Source organism: Taudactylus pleione, unplaced genomic scaffold (genome assembly GCF_031769625.1).
Source record: "Taudactylus pleione unplaced genomic scaffold, aTauple2 ptg000015l, whole genome shotgun sequence".
Lineage (NCBI taxonomy): Eukaryota > Metazoa > Chordata > Amphibia > Anura > Myobatrachidae > Taudactylus > Taudactylus pleione.
Window position 1 is genome coordinate 38,985,110 of NW_028284417.1, and position 13,999 is coordinate 38,999,108.

Here is a 13,999-nt window from a genome sequence, read left to right on the forward strand (position 1 = left end):
TGTGACACAAGACAATATAGCCAGCTACAACAATCATTATTTTTTGGTTTGCAACAAAGACCACCTACACATTTGTGGAATAGGCTTGTTTCCTATATATATATATATATATATATATATATATATATATATATATATATGTATATATAAAAAGATGCAAGGATCGCACACTTGTACAATAATAAATGTGCAAAAAGGTGCTTAGTCATAGCATGTTATAATATAGTATATCCAAGATAGGAAAACCAGCACACAATGATTTATATGAAAAATAGACAAATTGTATTAGACATATGGAATGGCTTCCAAAAAGTACCTTTTCCTTTTCTATTTCCATATCATCATGGCTTCACACAGTCTGTAATGTATATTTTTTCATGCACTATATGCACTTTAAATATGTGACTCAAGGTACTTTTTGAAAGCCATTCCATATGTCTAATACAATTTGTCTATTTTTAATATAAATCATTGTGTGCTGGTTTTCCTATCTTGGATATACTATACTATATATATATATATATATATATATATATATAAGCAGGAAGGGCACATGAGCATATATATCTACTACTTATGTGATATATATGCTCACGTGCCCTTGTGGCTTGTCGTATATAGGGAAGACCCAGCGTCAGTTTAAAGAACGCATGGCCCTACATAGGACTGCTATATGATAAGCCTTAGAAACTGGTTCTAGTGAACAGCCAGTGGCTCACCACTGTACTCAATTAAAGCATGGAGTTGCACTGATTAGGTCAATCATTATTGATCATGTGTGCAGAGGTGGCAATAGAAATAAAATATTAATGCAGAAAGAGAGTAGGTGGATCTTTACTCTAAATACCATTTCACCTAAAGGTTTAAATGAAGCCCTAGGACTTCAATGTTTTTTTGTAATTTTGCTACATTAAAATGCTTTGAGCAATTGGCTCTTTACATTTCCTGTGATCTGGTTGTGCTCCAAATTGCTATGTTTACAAAAGCTGAAGTTTTTTATTTTATAATTATTTGGATGATTGTTATCATTTATGCTTGTTTTTATTACTTTTATCTGCAGTATTCAATTGCTGATGGTTGCTTAGCAACCTGATGATGCTGTTATGTTCACTGGCAGACGTCGGCTGATGACGTCATGTGATCCATGATGCTGATTTCCGGTGCGTGGCTCTGGCCGGTCATATGCCGGAGTTTGCAGGTGAGTAACCCGCTTTGTGATTATTAATGCTATAAATGTTTGTACTGTTGGTTGTTTATGCATCTGTTGTTGTCCCTGATGAAGGTGGAGACCCCGAAACATTGGATCATTAAAGGACATTTTTATGGCTTATACAAAGTCTATTGAGTGCTGCCTATTTTTCCTGCTTTATGTGGAGTGATCTTACTCTAGGATGGCACCTTAGCCAGTATACATGTGACCCAAGTGTATACCCTTTGTTTTATCTAATTTTTCAGAATATATATATATATATATATATATACACCCTTTTGACAACATTCGTAAAGCTTCTGGAAACTGTCGGAAATGGTTTTTTTTATGAATTGTGTTCAGAAGTGCTGTCACATGGTATTGAATCTCCTTGACGTCCGCAAACCATGATCCCTTCATGACTCCCTTAAGACGAGAGAACAAAAAAAAGTCAGCAGGAGCAAGATCGGGGGAGTAGGGTGGGTGATCCAAAACAGTCACGCCATGCTGAGTCAAGAATTTGTGCACATGGATCGCAGAATGCAATGGTGCATTGTCGTGTAACAACACCCAATTTCCGGGCTGGATCATCTGTTGCCTAACGCACCAGATGCTCTGCAACAAATGTTTCAGTACTTCCAGGTAGAATGCTGCATTCACTGTACACTTTCACCAACATTTTGTGCATCTCCGTTGCTGATTTGCCCAATTTGAAGCAGAACTTAATGTGTCATTGCTCAATTGCTGTTCTATGCATACTGCTTGTGACACTCTGTTGAAATGAATGCAAGGGCATTGCGGTGGTGGCCTCAGGCAAACCCCGACTGGGTGCAGGTCCAGACATGTCCATGCATTTCAGCGTGCATGAGCGACCTTGTTGCAAGTGTTGTATACAGATTTATCAGACCATTCACCAAACTTTTTAGACAGACCTCATATGTGATACTTTACAGTTCTAACCTGCACTGAAATTAAAAAACTATGTTAAAAATTGTTCAAATTACCTACTATATGCATTTAATTTGCTATATGCTGGGTTTCCTCAGGGAATTAGTGGGACTGTAGAAATGCTGCTTTACTGTGGGATTGTAAACATTTTCATTTCCAGCCTTAATTGATTAAAATGACTCTTATGCTTGCTGCTGGCTAATCGTTTTTGCTATTTATTATTGTGTGTGAATATATATATATATATATATATATATATTTACACCAATACTTGCCATAAGGTACTGTATGATCAAGGCTGTGACTAGGGTAGTGCGACCAGTGCCCTGGCACAGGGCACCGCAGGGCAGGGGGCGCTGTTTGGGCCTGTCAATTTTCCTGTTTATTATCTTTCTCACTTGCAGCTTCCTCTTCTTTTATACCCAACATCTCCTGGCCTCTCCTATCTCTTCCCTGGCCCTTCCCCATGAGGCCATGGCTTTTTCAGGTGCACTATCTTATGTCCCTAGTTAAAAATGGGAGGGTGCCAATGCTCTCTAGCACAGGGCACCAAAAAGTTTAGTTATGGCTCTGTGTATGATCTTTTGACTGCCCAGCATTTTTCCACTTTATGCTAGCCACTTGTTTGTGCTACTTCTAATGGTGTGTGATTGTTATTCATTTTACACTCTATTCACAGATCTTTTGCCTGCAAAGCATTTATACCACTTATATTAGTTATAAGATTACAATTTGCACATGATGCAACACTTTTTTGGAGAATACAATCATGTTTATACAGTACTATTGTTCAGACACCAAGGTAATGTATTCTTCACAGAGCTTTTAAGGTCTGATTCAGAGGTGGGTACAAGGTCAATGTTTGTGCATTTGTTACTGTGCATGCACAAAAAGTCCTGAAAACCCCAATGGTGTATGCATTCTCATGAGTGCATGCGGAGTCTGATACTGTGTATAGATGCTCTGGCATTAGAACTGGCAATGCAAAACATAGGCATTCCTGAGTGGTGTTCAGGAGGCAGCCTAAAGTGTGCGCAAAAAAAGGTTGTCTCATGCGTGTGTTATGAGAGTGTCCCGGCGTGTCAGTGAATGCAGCTGCATTTCCTAAGGAGGGCGCAGCCACAGAGGCCATATTTAGCCAGAGTAGGCTGGTGCAAGTGTCGATGGGGGACACAATGGTGCACCAATGTTAGAGTTTTTGGAACCACTGGCAGATTTGTACTGTCCACGGGCATTGAAGGTGGCTGTCTCAGGGCGCGCACTGTCCAGCGTACTCTAGTGCACAAGGGAAAGGCTAGTATTTGCATATTACCACCACCGTGAAAAATCACAACCATTGTGGCATTAGTGTCTACCTCTGAATCAGGCCCTTTAATGAGAGAAGCTAAAAAAAAGCAGTAGTTACCAAGATGGTTCTGGGCCTGATTTAGAATTGTATGCAAACCCAGCTTATGTACAACTCCGATGGTGGGTAGACTGCACATACGCAGTGTTTCCAAGCCACAGCATGACTGAGGCATGCATTATCAGCCCCATTTTTGGAGATGGGGGTGTCGGACCCATTTTCTGGTAGTGCTAAGTCCAGTGTCTACATCCTCCAACACAAATTTACTTGCCTCACAAGTGGGCAGGAGGTGGCCATTTTGAGTAAACTTAGGCATATTCAGTTGGCTGATGCTGCAATGATCACAATTTTAATGCAATCCTGTTTCTTTGGATGCAGGTATCAGATCTGAAATGCTGGCCTGAGGCATTTGTTTCCTTCAGACACCTCAAGCAGGTATTAGCATATTTTTGCACAGCAGCTGCAACCAAAGATGCAAAAGTGTCCATCCCTAAATTATGCACTATATACTCTATTTTGAGGATATTATTATTAAAGAGGACCATAAAACAGAAAATTAAACAATTAGGTATACTCAGCAACAGAAATACAGCAGTGGATGGTCATGTACAGGTATAACACTACTTTACCATTCACATATCTTCTCTATAAAATGGGAAACAGTTATTTTCCCAATATGTTGTCAATATCACTTGTATGCATTGGAAGTCTTCATGTAGGGGTTGTTCTTGTTATCTTAGAAGCAAACTGCTTTTAGTAAAGCATGTGTACTGTATATGTTCTTTGTATGAAACAATGTGTTATATTCCTTGATCATTATCATAAATTAACCTAATCAAAAGTGATTTCATTGGTAATTTCCCTTATTTGGTTTATGACCCTTATTTGGTTTATGTCTCCTCTATGATATTTGATTTTAAAATAGTTATGTGTATACCTAGTGCACTCCAACTTTACCACATTCCTCAAAGTATTGCAAATAAAAACAGGGTGTAACAATCATCCAGTCATTTTTATATGCTTGGACTTTTCACGATAGAAAAATACTGTAAAATGTTCCTATTCCTGGTATGATATGAAGCTAGAGGTGACAATTATTTTCCTTTTTGTAGTGTAAAGCCAAGATGAAAAACAGATAGGTCATGGGCACAATGTCTCTTGCACACATTGTTAGAGTCCTAATTTGGCAGATCTTTGAAAAGACTGAGCTTCAGCATCAAAATATAGTATTATGATGGAGTTGTGTTTGAAAAATCCATCACAGACCAAGTCAAGGTGAAATACAATACTGAAATAAAATCCTATTCCCAATTCTTTTCTCTGAAATTGGCACCCTGTTAAGTCCAGTCAATGTAAGAAAACAGTGGAAACATTGTTTGAAACTCAAAACAAGATAGCAATTTTGTTTGTTTCTGAAATCACTGTGAAGACTTAATAATGTAAGCATTTGACAGCTGTTTTCTCACCTACAAAATCATTTGGTAAGTTATACTATATTTTAAAATTATTTTAGGAATGATAAATGTACAGTGTATATAAATGCTTTAAAAATGTTGTACAACTTACAAAAATAATTTACAGATCAATCTAATTTAAAGACTACAAGTTGGCAATTACTGTACTTTTGAGTCATTGGGGTAAATTTACTAAGAATTGTGTATGATCGAGATTTGCCAACTAGAAACTTAATTTGCATCTCTGAAACTTGGATGATTTTAGGCTTCTTAAACATTAAAATTTGCTAAGAAGCGTGTTTAGCTGAGATTGTGTTTTCCAATGGTGTTTCAGATCGAGATTGTGCTGTAGAGTGACAAGAACATGTGTCACAGTCAATCAGTGTCCGCTACTTGTAGAGCAGCCTCTGATTGGCTGGTGGGCCATGAGAATTTCAGAAGAGTAGCATCTTCTGTCATTCCACATAGTATAGGTATATGTGATAACACATAAACCTATACTTGTTCGAGGTGGAACGGGTCACTTTTTTTTTTTTTTGCCAAGACCCATTGGATGCTACATGGAGAAGAGGATCAAATCTATGGCAGGAGGTAGGTGAGCATAGTTTTTTTTTACAGCTAACCAATTGGAATTCTACATGGACAAGGGAACAGAACAGCTGGCAACAGGTAAGTAAATGTGAGTGTGGTAGGTATGTAATAACATTTTACGATCTACGGTGGGTGTGTTTTGTGATTTTTAACCATTATTTTTACAGCAGGGGTTCAGGGGCTGGCCACCTTCTGACACTTGTAGTTTCACAAGTGCCAAAGGGCAGGCACTCTGGCACCTGTAGTTCCACTATAAAAAACAATAGTTTAATTCTATTTTCAACACTATTACCCATGCACCCACTGCCCAGGGGTGCAGGGAAGAGCCTCGGGCTTCAGACTAAGCCACGAGTGTTTGGGAGAGGGGGGACACCGTTATTGGGGGCCCACACCTCCCCTGAGATCCTTGGCTTGGGGTGATAATGCTTTGGCCAGGGAGACCCAGTGAAAGGGTCCCATGGCTGTGGCATTACACCCCAGCCAGATTTGTCCAGTGCTGGTTTTAAAAAGAGGGGGAGTCCTTCACAATGTTCCCCTATTTTTAAAACCAGGACTGGATCAGCAGCCCATTGCTGGTTCCCAAAATACGGGGGAAGCCCTACTCATTTTTTCCCTATATTTTTAGGAACCAGGACTGACTGATGCACCCAGAGCTGATTATGATTTTTTGGGGGGCCCTAAGTCATTTTTTTAAATTAACACTTTAGGTAGTTTACATGCAGAAACATACACAAATCACACTGATCTGTGTATGTTTTGGCTAACCACGCAGCACAGGAGGTGATCTATTTGAAACTTCTATTTAGGTCTGAGTTTGCAACAATTACACCCGTTATTGTATTCACGATTCTTGGTAAATTCCCGAGTTGTATCTTTTTCAGTGAAAGTACTTTTGAGTTTGGCCAATGGTATATTTAATTGTGTTTGCAATCTCACCCGAATTTTTCAGAGTAAATAGAGAAATCTGTCCCAAACTCTTGCTTTTAGTAAATTTTGTGAGTTTAAAAAAATGCCCAAACACACCAAAGATTGCAATCTCAACCAAACATGAATCTAAATTAACCCCATCATGTTAAAAACATATACTTGCAAGGGTGTGTGGCCTGGTAGCCAAGCACAGAGGAATTGTGTTGCATGGGCTCCCCCTTACCCAGGTCCTAGGGACACCTTTTGGCAGCTAATTTATTTACTCTGTAACAGCATTGTGTTTATTCAAGATATTCCCTATGTGCTAATATTCTCTGCACTCTATGACATTGTCCTGGCAGCTCTTCTACATGCCTACTTTGTAAAGTGTCTATGCTGTTCCACCAGTGGCATTTTGTTTTTCCACCCATGCAGCAGCTCTACTGATTGTGGCACTTTGTATTATTCCACCACTATTGGTTCCCCACTCCAACAAGTTATATCTATGCTCCATTTTACTAGTTCCAGTGCTTTACCTGAATTGCTATCATGCCTCCAAAAAAGCAGAAGTAGAAGCAGCTACCTTATTCTATATGTTTCCCATCCACACCAATCCCCAAACCTGCTACACTTAATGCTGCCTCCACTGTTTCTGCTGTATCTGTCTACCATGGGGTACTTACCCCTTAAGATCTTTGCTTCACAATTGGCTCTAACGCACCCCTAACAGTCCAAATGATGTTCTAGGTGTTTACTGTCTGATCTACTATCAGAAATGAAGTTGCCTGTTTCGTTGCTTCATACAGAGGTTACAGGAATCAGGTATTGTACAGACCATCTGAAAGTTAAGAAATAATAGTGCCCCATAACTAACTGTTTATTGTCCATGCTAACCTTCAATCTAAAGTAAAATTTCCACATGACAAAATTAAGGACAGATCTACTGTAGATGGAAAATCTGAAAATTTTGGAGATCCCAGACTCTGTCTCAAATGTTGAACTGTCGAAGTATGTTACTAAGCTCTTCCTCAAGCTCCTTCCATCAAAGAACTCCTGATTAATCATGGTTACCTCTAACAACAACTATGGAAGCCAGGGAGGGTAAAGACATTTTGGGGTGAAATTAGATAGTAGCAGTTACTATGAACAAACAAAGTAGGATCTATGTTACTAACATTGTAAGCTCTATCACATGTCAAAGGTACACTCCTCCTATGAGCCTAATAGAGTCTAGAAGAGTCTGCAGGGGTATCAAGAAAGGAAAACCCTGTGTGGGGGCACAAACTTCTAAAACATAATGTAGACACTGTCTGTAAATAAGTAAAACTTAACTTTCAATATATCAAAATATAAAACACACAAGGCAACTGAGGCCTGTAGAATATATATCTTTTTACTCAACAAATTATATGATTGGCCATTTCTTGTCAAATCAAAAAGTTGTACAAATTACACAAAACCATATGTTTATTTTCTAACTCTTTTTATAAATACTGGTTGTCAATAATTATATCCACATGGTAATTATTTGGGCTATAGAATCAAGTTCCCAATATGGTGAAAAATATCAAAGCAATATAAAGTTATCTAGCAGATTTCTATGACATGTGTAGAATTTGGCAGAAATAGCTAAACCTCCTCCATTTGTTTATGAGGTCCTATATCCTTAGGCTTGATCCAGCATATCAAAGTACATTTTTACTTTTATATATCATAGATCATAGATCGACATTTCACTGGAAAGATTTTTATAAGGCAATGTACTAATCCATAAATGATCATAGGTCATTCATTATGCACAGGAAAAAAGTCATTTAATAATATCATCTGTAATAAGATTTATTTTAGCACTTCATCATATACGATAACCTTTTGCATTCAGTTAACATGTCTCAAAAAATAGATAATGCAGACACACCACACCACAGATCGTGCAGTCTTATGTAAGTCTGTGGTATATAATCAAATTCTCTGTCATCAGGAACAATCCAACATGCACAATACCCTATATACCATAAAGTTATTCTTATCTCTAGGGTAATGTGTAAAAACAGTGAAAGAAAAAGAGTTGTACTGTTGTAGTCAGATCCCCCACTGTGGGCCGTATTCAATTAGGTGTGAAAAGCCGAGATCCACAAAAAAGTACCACCGATTTCGACTTTTTGCCAGTCTGACAGTTTCCTCCGTATTTAATTCCAAAGAGTTTTCGCGTATGCGAAAACGCAATGCAATGTAATAGGCGAAAAAGATTTGCCTATGAATAGGTGGTAAAAAAAAGTTCAGAATTGCAGTTTTGGGATTCAAATGTTGGGAAACCACTCAGCACCCTTGGGATAGCCCCGCAAAGCATAACTGCATCAAAAAAATCCTAAAAGAAATTGGGGGACATCCCAAAAATGTACTTTGAAAAAGGGGGTGAAAAAGTACAAAGTTGAGGTACAAACTTAAAAACGAGTGAAATAAGCTTTGGGGGGGCCGGCAAGTATGAGGGAGGTGTTTTTTTGATTGCAGGTGCTTGCTGAAGGTGCATATTTTACTTTTTTTAAAACTTCACTTTAGTGTTTTTAGACCATGCTTGCACCCAAAGTACCCCAAATTTGACAGGACTATTTATTTTCTCCCAAAAAACCTGCTTAATGCTATTTTTCACCACTTGTACAAAGGCGCTAAATAGAAACAATTGATAGCACTTAAGTACCCCAAAAAGCTTCACTGGGGCTATTCGGGGTCATCAATATTGATCCCCAATGTTAGTGCATCTTTTGGGGGGTGTCAGGCTGCTTTCCCCATTTCTGACAGCACTTTTCGCCTGTTTGAGTGTCCCCGGGACCCGTTTTCGCATCCCTTGAAATTGAATACAGATAATAGCGGGGGCGTGCACGATAAGTTTCCGCTGCTGTAAAACGCAAAGTTGGCGAAAAGTCCGGCAGGCGGAATAGTATTGCAGGTGCGAAACTAATTGAATACAGCCCTGTGTGCTCAATAGCAGTGAACTAGTAGAGAACAAAGGGGTCAGACAAGCGGCATGGTCAAACCAGAAAAAAGTTGTGTTTACATCACTGTTAACCCTGGGGGCACCACCAATACAAACTATTGATACATAGGGGACTTTCTCTCTATATCATGATTTAAAATTGTTGGTATAATCATTTTACCTTTTGTGATCTATTCTTCCGAATATTCTCAGGTTCCTGTGCAGAATACTCTTTTCTTGTTATTATAAGCGCTATGAAAGGATATACAGTATGACATTATTCTAATTACATTTATTAATGGAGTTGCATAGGGGAGCAAATACAGTATTAGCAACTAAGGTGCTCAGACCTGTAGGATATATATAGGAAAATATTATGTTAGCCACAACATATTTTAATGATTAAGGCAAAGGCTATCAAATGATGAACATAGTATGGGGGAAGGAACACATTATGAGGGGACAACAATAAACAATAAACATACAAAATTGATGGTCTAAAATAGCCACCCTTGTTTGTAAATTACAGTATAGGAAACATTGTAGACCCAGGTACTCATTAAGACCTTTAGGAAAAATATATTCTAGACAAAAAATCCAATTCACCTCCAATTGTAAAAATCGTCGTAAGCAATCTCCTCCTCTTATAGACAATGGCACATGGTCTGCGATTCGACATCTCAGTGTGGATACATTATGATTGGCTTCTAAGAAATGCTTTGCAACAGGTTGGTCACTGTGACCTTTTTCAAAAACTGTCACCACTTATTATGTATTGAAATGTCATACAATAGGGACATTTATGGCATCCCAATTTTCTGGGTCTCAAAAAATGCCCCATTGCCCTTTGCTCTTTTGGTGTAATATCTGAGTTTACTAACACATCTTTTAGGTTTCTGCCTCTAGTGTAACAATGCATAATAGTATTTGTGTTAAGAGTCTCAAGGTCTGGTTCACTAGCTATTATGGGTCAAAAATGTCTTACCTGTTTTTAACCAAATTATATATATATTAGTTTTTGAAGGTTTTTTAATCCTTACAAAAGGTTACATACAGGTAATTGTAGTAACTTCTATTAATTATATCTAAATGACAATCTAGAAAAAATACAGTTTATATGGAAAATTAACTTCAAGCTGGGTTTTTAGTCTAAACTGGCCTGCAGAGCCTTTGGAACCACAGAAATGTATAGTGTTGCCCATTGCTTTTGCTTTCAGAAGTTACATTCCTTCACATAAGATACTAATAGAATTGAGTGTATAAAAAAGATCTGTTTCTAATGAGATTTTATATTACTTATGTTGAGGAATGTTCTTAATGAACTTTCAAAATAATACTTGTGATATATTTTCATTTTATTTAGTACTGTATTTTATTTTGATCATTATTTTTGATCACAAACAGGTTGAGTCTCCCATATCCAAATATTCCAAAATACGGAATATTCCGGAATACTGAATTTTTTTTAGCATGACTGAGATAGTGAAACCTTTGATGTTTGATGGTTCAATGTACACAAACTTTGTTTAAGGAACAAAATTATTAAAAAATATAGTATAAACTTACCTTTAGGCTGTGTGTATAAGGTACCAAAACACAAATTGAGCTGCGCTAGTGTAAATTAAGTAATGTATATATCTGTATATGTTTGATTGAGCATATAAAGGCTTTCTCCATATAAAACAATTATTTAAAATTTCATTCCTCCACAAGAATACATATGGTATAAAATGTATTACAATATTTAGCAATATAACATAATGATAAAATGTAACTTCTCAATTGCCAATACTATGCTACAATTTGTTCACAGCAAGCTACTGTCACTCTTTCAGTATCCAGCCGGGTTTAGCTACATCCCCCAATAAATGATAGGTCAATGGAGAAATCATTTATGTAGCTCATCAGTATGAATTTACCTTTCTCATGTATATAGGCTAAAACAGAAGAATCACAAGCTTGCTTAGTGGGCAAGTGGGATATAGAGGTGGATGATTGGGCTGGCACTCTACCAAGACACCTGCAAGATGATGTTGGTTGCTGCAGAGGTGTTGGTGGCTGCTTATCCGGACATCCATTTCAACTCTACTTGGTCACTTACATTATTGTTCATATACCTTTCCTCTTTTTTTCCCCCTTTCTTTTTATCAAAATATTATTTATTTTTCCTCCTATTGATTAGTTTTTTTCATTATTCTTCTTCATTATTATGCGCTATTCTTTCCCTCTATTGGTGTATTTATGGTAATTAACAAAATCAGAGGGATATGCACAGGTAGAAATATGTGTACATATACATTGATGTGTAAATTTTTTATATGCATATATGTATGAAACTGTTAATATAAATGCACTCATATATGTTGGAAATAGGGATATTGAAATATGGATATATGCTGGGGGTATAGCAGAATATAGCATTATTGGTATAATAAACATCCAAAATACCCCATTGAAGATTGAGAGATATTTATATAGATATGAAAATAATTTCTGATTTACATCCGGATGTTCCTCTAACCAAAATCAGAAATTAGATATTGGATGAGTGTTTTTACAATGATGGTATTAGAAATGTATATACATATATATTTTATATATTATTTAAGTATTAATATTTTCTCTGTGGGAGAATAAGATGGAGATAAGAAATGATGGGTATTAGATTAATTCATATGCACGATGAATATAATATAAATGTATATGATAACTTTAAATGGCTTTCCTAAATACAGCATTTATTCCACAATGAGAGAGAGACTCATTTAGCTTCCCTTCATGATCAAATATGAAATTAACAAATGTGTTTCACCTTAGAACTAATCAATCAATTAGTGTTGGGCTTAAAAGAGAGCCAAGGACAAGCACCCTCTATCTTGATAAAGTCCCTGGAGAGGAGTGAAACGTGTCGATAAGGGTCCTATTCAAAGAGCCAATCCTTGTTTTGCTACACTATACCAGTATGCTACCAGCTATATAGCTACAAGCTCTCTGGTATTTACAACAGCACTGAGAGTATGGGAGACTACACCAGCTATATTGCACCAGCCTGTTATGGTATCTAAACCTGTGCTCATTCAACTATTAGTGCTATTGAGCACCTGGACATTTACAGCAGAGTGCAAAAGTGAGCTGACTTCAGTACAGGACAACAGGTGCACCCACGTGGTATCAACATTGGAAAGGCGGGTCTCCCCTGTCCCATTGGTGGGAAGGAGATGGAAAGTAAGGCACTACAGATGCCACGCTAGCTGGGACTGTGTTTGTCTCCGTACCCTAAATCCATCTGTGGTGTGAGCCAGTTATAAAATATATACAGACTGGATAACTTTTACTTAGTGGAGTATGGTAGGCAACATCTTTGTACCACTCTGTTCCTAATATTAAGACATTTTACCAAGACTATATGCAAACTGCTTAACTTGTATATGGATATAAGGTGCTAAACCCGGGTGGATCCTGAAAGAGTGACAGTAGCTTGCTGTGAACAAATTGTAGCATAGTATTGGCAACTGAGAAGTAACATCTTATTGTTATGTTATATTGCTAAATATTGTAATACATTTTATACCATATGTATTCTTGTGGAGGAATTACATTTTCAATAAATGTTTTATATGGAGAAAGCCTTTTGAAGTTTATATGCTCAATCAAATATATACAGATATATACATTATTTATTTTACACTAGCACAGCTCAGTTTGTGTTTTGGGAAGTTTTTGGTTTAAGTCAGCAGGGTAACTGACTTTTTGAGCTAGCAGCTGTGTATATATTATACCACTACAAGTGGGACTCAAATACCCTATATAGCTCCAGGATAAAGCTCTCAGTGGCAACACAGAGAGTTTATTCTTTATTCTTTGTGTGTATAAGGTGTATTTGAAACATAAATTAATTTCATGTATGTACACAAACTTTGTTTGAGCCACAAAATTATTGAAAATATTGTATAAAATTACCTACAGGCTGTGCGTATAAGGTGTATATAAAACATTAATGCATTCTGGGTTTAGATTTGGGTCCCATTCCCAAGATATCTCATAATGGTATGCACATTTTCCAAAAAAACAGAATAATCTGATATCCAAAATACCCCTGGTCCCAAGCATTTTGGTTATGAAAGACTTAACCTGTATAAACATTTTTAATCTAAAGTTATTGTTACATTTATCCTATATGTGTCCATTCACTAAATCTTAAACAGCAAAATTCCAATAAATTAAAGTATTTACACATTATTTTCACCAATAAATCCCAATAATTTTCAAGCCTAATCAAATTACCTACAGGTAATAAAGATTACCTATCCACAAATACTATAAATTATATTAGCACAAAATAAACAAATTATTTATTTTTTAGGTCCACTCCACCTCTATACAAACATATTTTGCAACTTTAGCTTCATGTCTTTACACTCCTTATACATAAATCAGTATAAAATACAAGGCTGCTAAAATTAAAGTATCCTTACTTTGAGCTCTCTGGAGCAAGTTCTAAGGCCCACAATTAATTTTGTACAACAGGTACTTCAGAGGATGTGTTACCATTTTATTTAAAAAATGTTCCAAAAAAAGGTGAGTCTGTTGCA